The following is an 11,909-nucleotide window of genomic DNA, read 5'->3' on the forward strand; positions in this document are numbered from 1 at the left end:
CAGCTCTGGAGCTCGACGTACTCCGAAGGCAAACAACGCAAATTGCGATCGCTTCCGACTCTCTCGCAAAGGTGCGCGCTACAAGGCAACAGACGTTCGCGCCTCGAGCTTGGACCGCTCTTTCCCTGCAGGTATCCGACTCCATCCTGCGGCGGTCTTGCCAGAGGCGCGCACTCGTCACGCTGCAGTAGTAATGCCTCGTTTCCGTCTCTTCGAAGATTTGGCACGACGGCTCGCCACCGTCTCCTTCTCGTGAGGTTGCTGGCGCGTGGCTTCAGCGCTCAACGTACTGTCCATGATGCCGACGCGGTCAAAACGAGTCGACGGACGCACGTTCCCTGTGCGCCGAAGGCTCTCTTGATATGTGATCCGACCCTCAGACAGACGAAGCCAAGGGAAGACCCAAGGCCGCAATGTGCGTTCAAAGAATCAGTGCTCAGTGTGTCCTGCAATTCACACCAAGTCTCGCAGCTGGCTGCGTTCTTCATCGACCCGAGAACCGAGTGATCCACCGCTTAGAGTCGTGAAAAATAGTTTGTTCAATTCAGTACAGTACAACCAGTGTTTCAGGCACGTGGCGTCTCCCTGTGTGTGGTTTCGAAGAGCGCCTTTCGGCGTGCGCTACTCCTGTTTCGCTCTTTCGTTCGGCGGTCACGCGTTTCCGCATGACCGCTGCTGATCCAACAGCCTACTCGAGACGAAAGACAAGAGCTTGGCGCGCGCGTACTCGCGCAGCTCTCCAAAGCCACTCGGCCAGTGCCAGGGACGGCTCTCTGCGCCGGAGCCACAACAAGTCTACTTGAGGCGGAAGACGAAGCCAGCAAGGGCCTGGCCGCAAGTGCGTTCGAATACGGGATTACAGTCCCTCGTCTGTCCGTACTTCCTCTTTCGACGTGCGGCGCCTTCCCAAAGCGCACAAGTCCGCAAACCGCAGAACGCTTCCGACGTAGCAAAGCCGCGTTTCCTTCGGTACTTCGCAGCAACGCCGCCTTTCCCTCGGCGGCGGGCAAATAGCCTGCAGACGTCGTCGCATTGAACCGCGAACTCGACACCTCGCGCGTCACGAGCGGGAGCCGACCGGCAGCCTCCGGCCCTTTCGGGCGCGGTGGAATTTGCCGCGGAGGACGGGAGAGTGCTTTAGGCCACGGTTCCTTCCGTACTTGGCAGCCGCACCCTCAATACCGCCGGTTCCATGACCGACCGAGCGCCGCACCGTTCCTTTAGTACTTGGGCAGCAACAAAGTCGGGTCGTTACTCCACACTCGCCGCAGGAAGCGACCGGCAGCCGCCAGCCTTTTCAGACACGGCAGCGTTTGCCGCGGAGGACGGGAGAGCGCTCGCACCACGGTTCCGTGTGTACTAAGCGGCAGCGGCATTAGCTCTCGACCGTCAGTTCCTTGACCGACCGCACGCTTCGCCGTTCCCCTCGTACTGGGCAAGAGCAGCAGGTCGGGTCGTCTTACTCCCATTCCGCGCAAGAGTGCCGAGGCGGACTTCAGAAAGCCCACCCAACAGTGTGCGTTACGCCGTTTCTACCCGCGGGCGCGGCCAAGCCAACCGTCCAAGGTTGCAGCCGGCGTCCACTGGGCGCAACAAATTTGGCACGGGGCGCCCTTCGAAATTCGGGCAATCCCCGGCATGTTCGGGTATAGCCGTCCCCGCGTCCAAGCGGGGCCAGCGGCGGAAAGCGTCGGGCGCAGCGAGCTGCTTCACCCACACGGGGTAGAAACAATGGCGCTCGTCACCCTCGAACAATCCGGTAATGATCCTTCCGCAGGTTCACCTACGGAAACCTTGTTACGACTTTTACTTCCTCTAAATGATCAAGTTTGGTCATCTTTCCAACAGACCGGCGCAACCGAAAGGCCGCGCCGGACATCGGTCCGAAGACCTCACTAAATCATTCAATCGGTAGTAGCGACGGGCGGTGTGTACAAAGGGCAGGGACGTAATCAACGCGAGCTTATGACTCGCGCTTACTGGGAATTCCTCGTTCAAGGGGAACAATTGCAAGCCCCTATCCCAATCACGAAAGAAGTTCCACGGGTTACCCAGTCTTTTCAGACAGGAATAAAGACACGCTGCTTCCTTCAGTGTAGCGCGCGTGCGGCCCCGGACATCTAAGGGCATCACAGACCTGTTATTGCTCTGTTTCGTGCGGCTAGGAGCCGCTTGTCCCTCTAAGAAGGTTGTAAGGTGCTGGGAACCCCGCACCTATTTAATAGGCTAGAGTCTCGTTCGTTATCGGAATTAACCAGACAAATCGCTCCACCAACTAAGAACGGCCATGCACCACCATCCACCGAATCAAGAAAGAGCTCTCAATCTGTCAATCCTCCCAGTGTCCGGGCCGGGTAAGTTTTCCCGTGTTGAGTCAAATTAAGCCGCAGGCTCCACTCCTGGTGGTGCCCTTCCGTCAATTCCTTTAAGTTTCAGCTTTGCAACCATACTTCCCCCGGAACCCAAACACTTTGGTTTCCCGGAAGCTGCCCGCCGAGTCATTTGAGTAACTCAGGCGGATCGCTGGTTGGCATCGTTTATGGTCAGAACTAGGGCGGTATCTGATCGCCTTCGAACCTCTGACTTTCGTTCTTGATCAAAGAAAACATTCTTGGCAAATGCTTTCGCAGTAGTTCGTCTTGCGACGGTCCAAGAATTTCACCTCTAGCGCCGCAATACGAATGCCCCCGTCTGTCCCTCTTAATCATTACCTCGTATTCCAAAAACCAACAGAACAGAAACGAGGTCTTGTTCTATTATTCCATGCAAGTTTATTCAGGCGACTCGCCTGCGTTGAGCACTCTAATTTTTTCAAAGTAAAAGCACCGGCCTTCTCGAGGCACACAATGAAGTGCACCAAGAAAGGACCGGCATGATGTTCAGTCCGAGCCGTCGCATCGGGTAGATGCACTACTCGTCTGGAACTGAGATCCAACTACGAGCTTTTTAACCGCAGCAGCTTTAGTATACGCTATTGGAGCTGGAATTACCGCGGCTGCTGGCACCAGACTTGCCCTCCAATTGATCCTCGTTAAAGGATTTAGAGTGTACTCATTTCAATTACGGGGCCTCAAAAGAGTCCCGTATTGTTATTTTTCGTCACTACCTCCCCGTGCCGGGAGTGGGTAATTTGCGCGCCTGCTGCCTTCCTTGGATGTGGTAGCCGTTTCTCAGGCTCCCTCTCCGGAATCGAACCCTGATTCTCCGTTACCCGTAACAACCATGGTAAGCAAGTAACCTACCATCGAAAGTTGATAAGGCAGACACTTGAAAGAAACGTCGCCGGCTCGTGGCCATGCGATCAGCACAAAGTTATCCAGAGTCACCACACAATACGGGCCGAAACCCGATCGATCTTGGTCTAATAAAAGCACCCGTCGCCCAAAGGGCTTCAGGCTCACTGCATGTATTAGCTCTAGAATTGCCACAGTTATCCAAGTAGGAAGAAACGATCTAAGGAACCATAACTGATTTAATGAGCCATTCGCGGTTTCGCCTTATTTCGGCATGTACTTAGACATGCATGGCTTAATCTTTGAGACAAGCATATGATTACTGGCAGGATCAACCAGGTAATCGTTCAACTGCGCGTCCCGCCTGTCAAGCAGGCCGGACGCCGTTTTTGCGATGCCGAGGCCACCTTCAGGCGCCCCAGCACGCTTCGTTCTTGCAAAGAGTAGCACTTTGCACAGTCCGAGACGACGGCGTTCGAGCTCGCTACGGCGCCCTCCCCGAAGGGCCGGGTATCGCCACGCGGCAAGAAGCACGCAACATTCTCGATAGACTGGTTGTGTCGACTCGATCACGGCTTGCGGTTTCTCTTGAGCCCGCAGCACAGGTGGACCGACCGACACTTGCAACGTAGCCGAGACGGCAAAGCCGCCAGGCGACGGGTCACGCCCGCGCCTTCGGCGCTTTCGCATTTGACTCGTCCGAGGACGATGCGGAACACAACTCGATATCGTGGAGAAAGCGTCGTCCGACAACCAGCCCCTAACGCATCAAGCGGATGAGGCTGCAGACGTCAGCTGTGGGATCCACGGGAGCGATACCGGGGACACGCTTGACGGGCACGAAGCCCGCCGCATATCAAACACCCAGGTCGCTTTTGGGGGCGACTGCTCTCTGGGACCCCCATATAATAGCAGCGATAAGTTCCCAAATCTCCATGGGGCCGTACTCGTGCCACTTTCGACGAGCGTTTGGCGAAAATCGTGCCGCCTCGCAGCGCCGCGAGCGAGATGGAAAGCTTACGTCGGCAGCGCAATGCCGAAGTCGTGAAAGCGCAGCGCGTCGACCGAATGCGCGAACGGCAATCTCTCGCCTATGGACAGCGCGGTTTCCAGAACAATCGCCTTTCTGTGCCCCTACGGGGCCGCACGCTAGCGCGGCCCTTTCGCCGTTTCCGAGCACGAGTGCGACCGGCGCGGGCGGCGTGCTCGACACCCCGGCTGACGCCGTTTCGGACTTTGTCTCTTCGCGCGCTCGCGCCAACGCCGCGGCAAAACGACGACCTCTGCGCGGTTCTTTCCCGGTTCCCGGCGTGCTATAGTGCAGCCAGCCGGACGGTGGCGACGACTCAGTCGCGGCCGTGCGGTGGCTTGTACGCCAAAGTTGCGTGACGGGCGTCGAGCTCCCGCCGCGGCCCGGCTCAGGTGGTTTCGGACTTCTGTCTCTTCCGAGCGCTCGCGTCGTCGTGGGCACGATTCTCGAGTGCGGAGCGGTGCGCGGACACCACCACGAACACGCGCAAGCCGAAAACGGCACTACGGTACAACGTCGGCCAGGGCGGTACGGCCCCCTTATATGAGCAGCGATAAGTGACCAGATCTCCACGGGGCCGTACTCGTGCGACAAGGCGGCGTACTGCGCCGAGCCGAGCGCCAATATTTGGCCTTGGCACGGCCGATTTGAGCTCTCGCGATCGCCGCGGTACCGCCGCTCACCGATTCAAGGCACGCTAGCGCGGCCCCTTCGCCATTTTTCGAGTAAGAGTGCGAAAAGCGCGCGCGGCGTGCTCGTCGCCCCGGCTGACGTAGTCTCGGACTTAGTCTCGCTCACGCCGCCCCGGCTGACGTCGTCTCGGACTTAGTCGCGCTCACACCGCCCCGGCTCACGTGGTTTCGGACTTCCGTCTCTTCCGAGCGCTCGCGTCGTCGTGGGCACGATTCTCGAGTGCGGAGCGGTGCGCGGACACCACCACGAACACGCGCAAGCCGAAAATGGCACTACGGTACAACGTCGGCCAGGGCGGTACGGCCCCCTTATATGAGCAGCGATAAGTGACCAGATCTCCACGGGGCCGTACTCGTGCGACAAGGCGGCGTACTGCGCCGAGCCGAGCGCCAATATTTGGCCTTGGCACGGCCGATTTGAGCTCTCGCGATCGCCGCGGTACCGCCGCTCACCGATTCAAGGCACGCTAGCGCGGCCCCTTCGCCATTTTTCGAGTAAGAGTGCGAAAAGCGCGCGCGGCGTGCTCGTCGCCCCGGCTGACGTAGTCTCGGACTTAGTCTCGCTCACGCCGCCCCGGCTGACGTCGTCTCGGACTTAGTCGCGCTCACACCGCCCCGGCTCACGTGGTTTCGGACTTGCGTCTCTTCCGAGCGCTCGCGTCGTCGTGGGCACGATTCTCGAGTGCGGAGCGGTGCGCGGACACCACCACGAACACGCGCAAGCCGAAAACGGCACTACGGTACAACGTCGGCCAGGGCGGTACGGCCCCTTATAAGAGCAGCGATAAGTGACCAGACCTCCACGGGGCCGTACTCGTGCGACAAGGCGGCGTACTGCGCCGAGCCGAGCGCCAATATTTGGCCTTGGCACGGCCGATTTGAGCTCTCGCGATCGCCGCGGTACCGCCGCTCACCGATTCAAGGCACGCTAGCGCGGCCCCTTCGCCATTTTTCGAGTAAGAGTGGGAAAAGCGACCGCGGCGTGCTCGACGCCCCGGCTGACGTCGTCTCGGACTTAGTCGACGCCCCGGCTGACGTAGTCTCGGACTTGGTCTCGCTCACGCCGCCCCGGCTGATGTAGTCTCGGACTTGGTCTCGCTCACGCCGCCCCGGCTGACGTCGTCTCGGACTTAGTCGCGCTCACACCGCCCCGGCTCACGTGGCTTCGGACTTGGTCTCTTCGAGCGCTCGCAGCCAGGTCGGGGCCGACGCCGACGTCTGCGTGGGGCTTCAACGATTCCCGGCGCGACGCAATGCAACTGCGCGCAGGATGCCAGCGACTCCGCCGTGGCCGTGCGGCGGTGTACACGCAGAAGTTTCGTGAAGGGGTATCGAGCTCCCGCCGCCCCGGCGGACGTGGTTTCGGACTTTAGCGCTCGCAGCGATCTCGCGGCGATCGCTGACGTCTGCGCGGTTTCAGGTGTGCTACGATGCAGCAGTCTGCCGCACGACAATTTACGGAAGCGAGTGCATTCCGCCCCGGCGGACGCGGCAGCGGACTTTGTGCCTGCGGGAGTGCTCTTGTTGCTGTAAAATTTGAACGGGTGCAGCTGCGCGAAGCAAGTGTACACATTTTCTCTCTCTCTCTCTCTCTCTCTGCCTCTGAGGCGACTGTAATTTTAATTTAAATGCAATTGGAGGCGGGAGCAACCTGATGAGAGTAGGCGGACTTCGGCACACCTTGTAGTTTAGAAATTGTTTTCAAGCTTTGAGGACATACACAATCGCGCCATCTGCTTTCCCCGTCTCTTTGGCACTTCATAGTGTGTGCAGCATGCTCTGCATTCCAAAGAAACGCGCCTGTTTCTCCCCCTCTCTCACGTTCTTCTTGTCTTTCTTGCTGCTCTTGTGAGAAGTTGCTATGCTCTTTACTCGCTGTAAAATAGAATGCTTGCGCGAGCCAACAACTTGCGTGTCTTTCTTTTTTTTTGTTGTTGTTGTTTTTTTCTCTCTTCCCAAGACGTTTCTGCCATTATTCACTAGCTCTCGTTCTTAGTATGCAACGGAGCGTTAGCTCGCGCCATCTACCTTTCTTTCTGTATGGCGAAGGCCGTAGGTTTTCCTAGTTCCGCACACAGATGGCGCGGATGCGTTTTCGCGCCAGTTTCGAACGACCTCGCTGTACACATGTTTCTCATTTAAAAGTTTCAAAGGGGCTTGCGAAAGGGCGTGGTCCTTTTTTCTTGCGCAAGGCTGAGCTTTCCAGCTGTGCTTAAGCTATGCTAGCATGTGTGCGTATGTGTGTGTGTGTGTGTGTGTGTGTGTGTGTGTGCGTGCGCGCGCGCGCGTGCGTGCGCGTGCATATGTGTGCGTGTGTGTGTATACACGCACACGGTAAAGATGATGGGGTAGCGCTATTTCTTTCTTTCTTTCTTTCTTTTTTAACAACACCTGTGCTCCACATGGCGATCTTCCTGCCCTCTATGTTTCCGGTTGGAAGGAGTGCGCAGCCTTTTCTATATTTATTTATTTTTTTTTTTCATTCTCTTTCATTCGTACATGAGGCGCGCTACCTAATTCTAGCGGTCGAATCGACACGTTGCAATCCGTCCCGGCCTGTGCCGTATGAAAACTTTCAGTGGGCCTTGCGGTAAATAAAAGGAAATGAGGGAAATGCGCGTAGTGTATTACACTTGCGCACGGGCTTGAAACGAAGGCCTCAAAGAAAGCCGCCTTGAGCGGTCGCATTCAGACGGAAGTAAGCATTCCCCTTGCGCGTGTTTTCCGCTCGCCTGTTCCGTTTTCTACGAGGTTGCCTTCGTTGGTTTTGCCTTGCGAACAAGCTTGCGCTCGGGTCTCGTTTCTACGCGACGGCGTTTCGTTAACAGTGAAAGACTGAGGCGTCGCGAGTTGATTCGCGAGATAGAGAGCATAGAGTCTCTAGACGGGCTGGGTTTTATAAGATTGCCCACGCTGTTGCTGAGGTTACCAATGTCGCCAGGGCACCCACAAGGCAGTGGTACAATGGAGTGAAGTGAAAGACATCGCTTCTCGGCCTTTTGGCTAAGATCAAAGTGTAGTCACTGCAGCTGGCTTGCCCGGCCTTTGACACACTCATCTTTGTAGAGGCGCCCGGTTACCTGCTCCGGTCATAGCAAGGTCTTTCCCCTATCCCAGCCCTATCTTTCCAGGCCCTCGGCTCCCTGCTGCACTGCCTCCAGGACAGCCCGCGTGCTGCTACCTGGTGGCCCCTGGACGACCCACACCGGCCCGCTTCCTGGTCCTGCCGCTGCCTGGCGCTGCCTGCCGCCCCCCGGAGACTCCTGCCCCGCTCGGCCTGACCACTGCTTGGTGCTGCCTGCCTGCGGGGTGCCCGCTGGTCCTGCCGTCCCGACTGGTGCTGTGCTGGGGCACAACCGGCTGGCCCCTGCCTTCGCCATCGTCTGTCATGGGCCCGGCCCACTAGCTGCCACCCCTGGTGGCCCCCTAGCCTCCGGACCTGGCCTCCTTTAAGGAGAGCCGCCGGGTCCGGAAGGTAAGACCATACAATGGACTCTGGGGGCCACGGCCGCACGGCCCATGACACCAGTGAAGACGATGGCGACCCCATCACCCCTAGGCAGGAACGCCAGCCGGCCCGTGAGGATGGCACCCTCACGGTGTTCTTTCCCGTGCCCCAAACAGTCCGGTGCTGCGAAGAGGGCTGCCGAGCTGCCTATGCCGCGGCCAAATGGACAGCGCGGCGGCAGTCCCTCCAGCGGCACCTGGAACTCGAACACGGCACCAGGATCCGGCGCACCATCAACGTGTGCACCATCTGCGGCGAGACACTGGGGCTTCGACCAGCCTCTCACGCCTGCCTGGCTGCAGCCAACTTGACTGCCGCCCCCCCTACTGCCCTGCCACACCAGTGTGGCAGTTGCCCAATGTCCTTCCCCACAAGGAGGGGCTTGGGCAACCACGAGCAGTGGCACAGGAGGGAGGCGGCACTGGCGGCCAGGCGTGATCTCGCCGCGGGTGCTGCCACTGGTGCGTCGGAGCAGGACAGCGACAGCACCCCCGCAGCAGAGCAGGACAGCACCGAGGGTCCCGCTGAGGACCCTCCTGGAACACCAGCAGTGGCGACCGGGCAGGCCGCCGACCAGGAGCCGTCTCCCGTGGCACCTCGGGGAACACCCGGACACAGCAGCGATGGCGAGATGGCCGAGGCACCTTCTCCGCGGACGCCAAACCAGTCAGGGCGGACCGCGGCCTCGGCCTCCCCTTCTCCAACACCATCGCTGCCGTCCAACCGAGGCAGCCCGGGAGCACCAGTCTCCGAGGCTCACGAGCCGGCGGCCATGCAGGAGCTCTCCCCGGGCAGGGCAGAGGTGCAGGACCATGACGGAAGCAACCAGGACTTCGGGACCCAGGACGAACATGCTGGTACCACACGGCCAGAGGGCAGTGCGTGGACCTTAGCGGACGAAACGGCAGAGCTGCGGGCATTGAGCCGGTTGCCTGAGTCTGCTGGGGAGTGGGCACGGTTCGAAAACATCCTTGACCGTGCCATTGCAGCCGCAACCAAACACCTGCGGCTGCCAGTCGGGGACTCGCGCCAATCACGGAGGCGCGAGGTGAACCCCGACAACCCCCAGCAGATACAAACTCTCTACAGAAGGAACCGGCGCCGGGCAGTGCGGCTAATCACTGAAGGCCCGTCCCAGCTCTGTCCGATCGACCCCCACGCACTGCAGGACCACTACTCGAACCTCTGGTCACCAACACCCGTGGATACCAGCATCCTGAGGTCAAGGCTTCCAGCCACCGAAGAACTGGACTTGTGCCCCTTTACACCGGAAGAAGTCGCAGCCAAGCTCCGTAAATGCGAGAGTACAGCTCCAGGGGAGGACCGCCTCACGTACCACCACTGGAGGCAGGTGGACCCTGAGGGCAGGTTCCTGGCGGCGGTATACAACGTATGCCTCCAATACCGCCGCACGCCCCTGAGCTGGAAGTCGACGAGGACTATCCTGATATACAAGAAGGGCGACCGCGAGGACCCCACAAACTGGCGACCCATTGCCCTTGGTCGCACGATCGCCAAACTGTATGCCGGGTGTCTCACCACCCGGCTGCAGAGGTGGTTGGGCGACCATGCGGTACTGTCCAGGTGTCAGAAGGGCTTCCTGCCGCACGATGGGGTGTTTGAACACAACTTCGTGCTGCAGGGACGCCTGGATGATGCTAGGACAGGAGGTGGGGAGCTGTGCGTGGGGTTCCTCGATTTTGCCAACGCTTTCGGCTCGGTCGCCCATCAGGCCCTCGTCGACGCTGTCCGCGGCGCCGGCGCGGGGGAGGCCTTTGCTACCATCGTTGAAGACCTCTACCGCGCCAACACCACCTGCGTCGTGGCAGCAGCTGGCATTACGGAGCCAATCACCATCGGAGCTGGGCTGAGACAGGGCTGTCCTCTGAGCGGCCTGCTTTTCAACCTGGTGGTGGACCCGGTCATCCGTGCAGTACAGGGAGGCGATAGGCAGCACAACATCCTTGCCTACGCCGATGATCTGACGCTGCTGGCCGCGGATCCCGCCACCCTGCAGAGCCGCTTGGACCGTGTAACAGCCCTGTCGGCCCGGCTCGGGCTGCGACTCAACGCCGCCAAGTGCCGGTCTCTACACCTGTCTGGTCGCCACCCCGTGGGTACACGGCCCACCTCTTTCACCGTGGGTGGCGACCCGATTCCGGCGCTTGGCGACTTCCAGGGGCACAAGTTCCTGGGCCGTCCAGTGGGGTTCAGGGTGCTACCGGACGAGACGACGGTCGACGAGGCCATCCACCTGGGCAGAAAGCTGCTCTCCTCTATGCTCGCCCCATGGCAGAGGCTGGATGCTATCAAAACATTTTTGTATCCAGCCCTCAACTTTGCCATGCGGGTGGGCCTTGCCAGCAAGGGAGAGTGGCAACGCCTGGACGAGGAGCTCCGCCCGCTCATCAAGAAGACCCTGTACGTGCCAGCCAGAGCTTCCAATGAATACTTGTACGGAAGCTCACAGGCTGGCAGTGCAGGGATCCCACTTGCGGCGGAGCTCAGCGACATCTGTCGGGTGGATGGAGCCTTCAAGCTACTGACGTCGACCGACGTGGAGGTCCGGGAGCGTGCAGCAGGAGAGCTCGAGGGCGTAGTGTCAAGGCGGCTGAGACGACCCGCGAACACCGAGGACATGGAGGCCTACCTCTCAGGCGAGACGGAGGGCGACTTTCGGCAAACGTCCACACAGGTCCAGTCTGTGTGGACGGAGGCCCGCAAAGCCTCCCGTCGCCTCTCCGTCGCCTGGGAGCTGTTGGAGCATGGAGCCCGCATCAACTGCGGGGAGGCCTCTGTGTCAGCGAGGAACCGCCACAAGCTGATCAAGACCATCCGGGCGCTCCTCTCCACCGAAAGGGACCAATCTCTGCAAGACAAACCGAACCAAGGCAAGGCGATGGTGTGTGTGGCGGCCGACCCGGCAAACTCACACTTCATGAGGTCCGGCCGCTACACCCATTTCATCGACTGGCGCTTCATTCATCGAGCCCGACTAAATCTCCTCCCCCTCAACGCCACAAGACTCTGGGCACCCGCGGCGGACAAAAGATGCAGACGCTGCGGGTATGGGGAGGAGACACTGCCGCATGTACTTTGCCATTGCATGCGGCAGAGCCGGGCCATGACGGAGCGCCATAACACCATCGTCGCCAGAATAAAAAAGGCTGCTTTGGGTCGGTTTACAGTCATTGCGGAGAACCAGGTCGTAGGCAACACATCACTCAAGCCCGACCTGGTACTGGCCCGTGGAGAGGAGGCACTCATCCTGGACGTCTGCTGCCCTTTCGAGAACAGGCTGCAGGCGTTCCAGGACGCCCGGAAGGCTAAGGAGGAGAAGTACGCCCCTGTACAGCGTCATCTCCTCCGGCGGTTCCAGCGTGTGACGGTGGACGCGGTGGTCGTCGGCTGCCTTGGCAGCTGGGATGTGGGGAACGACCGGGTGA

At 59.8% G+C, this 11,909-nt stretch overlaps 2 non-coding genes across 2 annotated transcripts; both read right to left on the minus strand.

Annotated features, from left to right (window-relative positions):
* Positions 1–370: 370 nt before the first annotated feature.
* On the minus strand, positions 371–523 carry LOC139053861 (5.8S ribosomal RNA). Its single transcript, XR_011510844.1, has one exon. It is a non-coding gene; the product is annotated as a 5.8S ribosomal RNA (ribosomal RNA).
* A 1,237-nt stretch (positions 524–1,760) lies between these two features.
* On the minus strand, positions 1,761–3,575 carry LOC139053857 (small subunit ribosomal RNA). Its single transcript, XR_011510840.1, has one exon. It is a non-coding gene; the product is annotated as a small subunit ribosomal RNA (ribosomal RNA).
* Between the last annotated feature and the right edge of the window lie 8,334 nt (positions 3,576–11,909).

This window comes from Dermacentor albipictus, unplaced genomic scaffold (genome assembly GCF_038994185.2).
Source record: "Dermacentor albipictus isolate Rhodes 1998 colony unplaced genomic scaffold, USDA_Dalb.pri_finalv2 scaffold_263, whole genome shotgun sequence".
Taxonomy (NCBI): Eukaryota; Metazoa; Arthropoda; class Arachnida; order Ixodida; family Ixodidae; genus Dermacentor; species Dermacentor albipictus.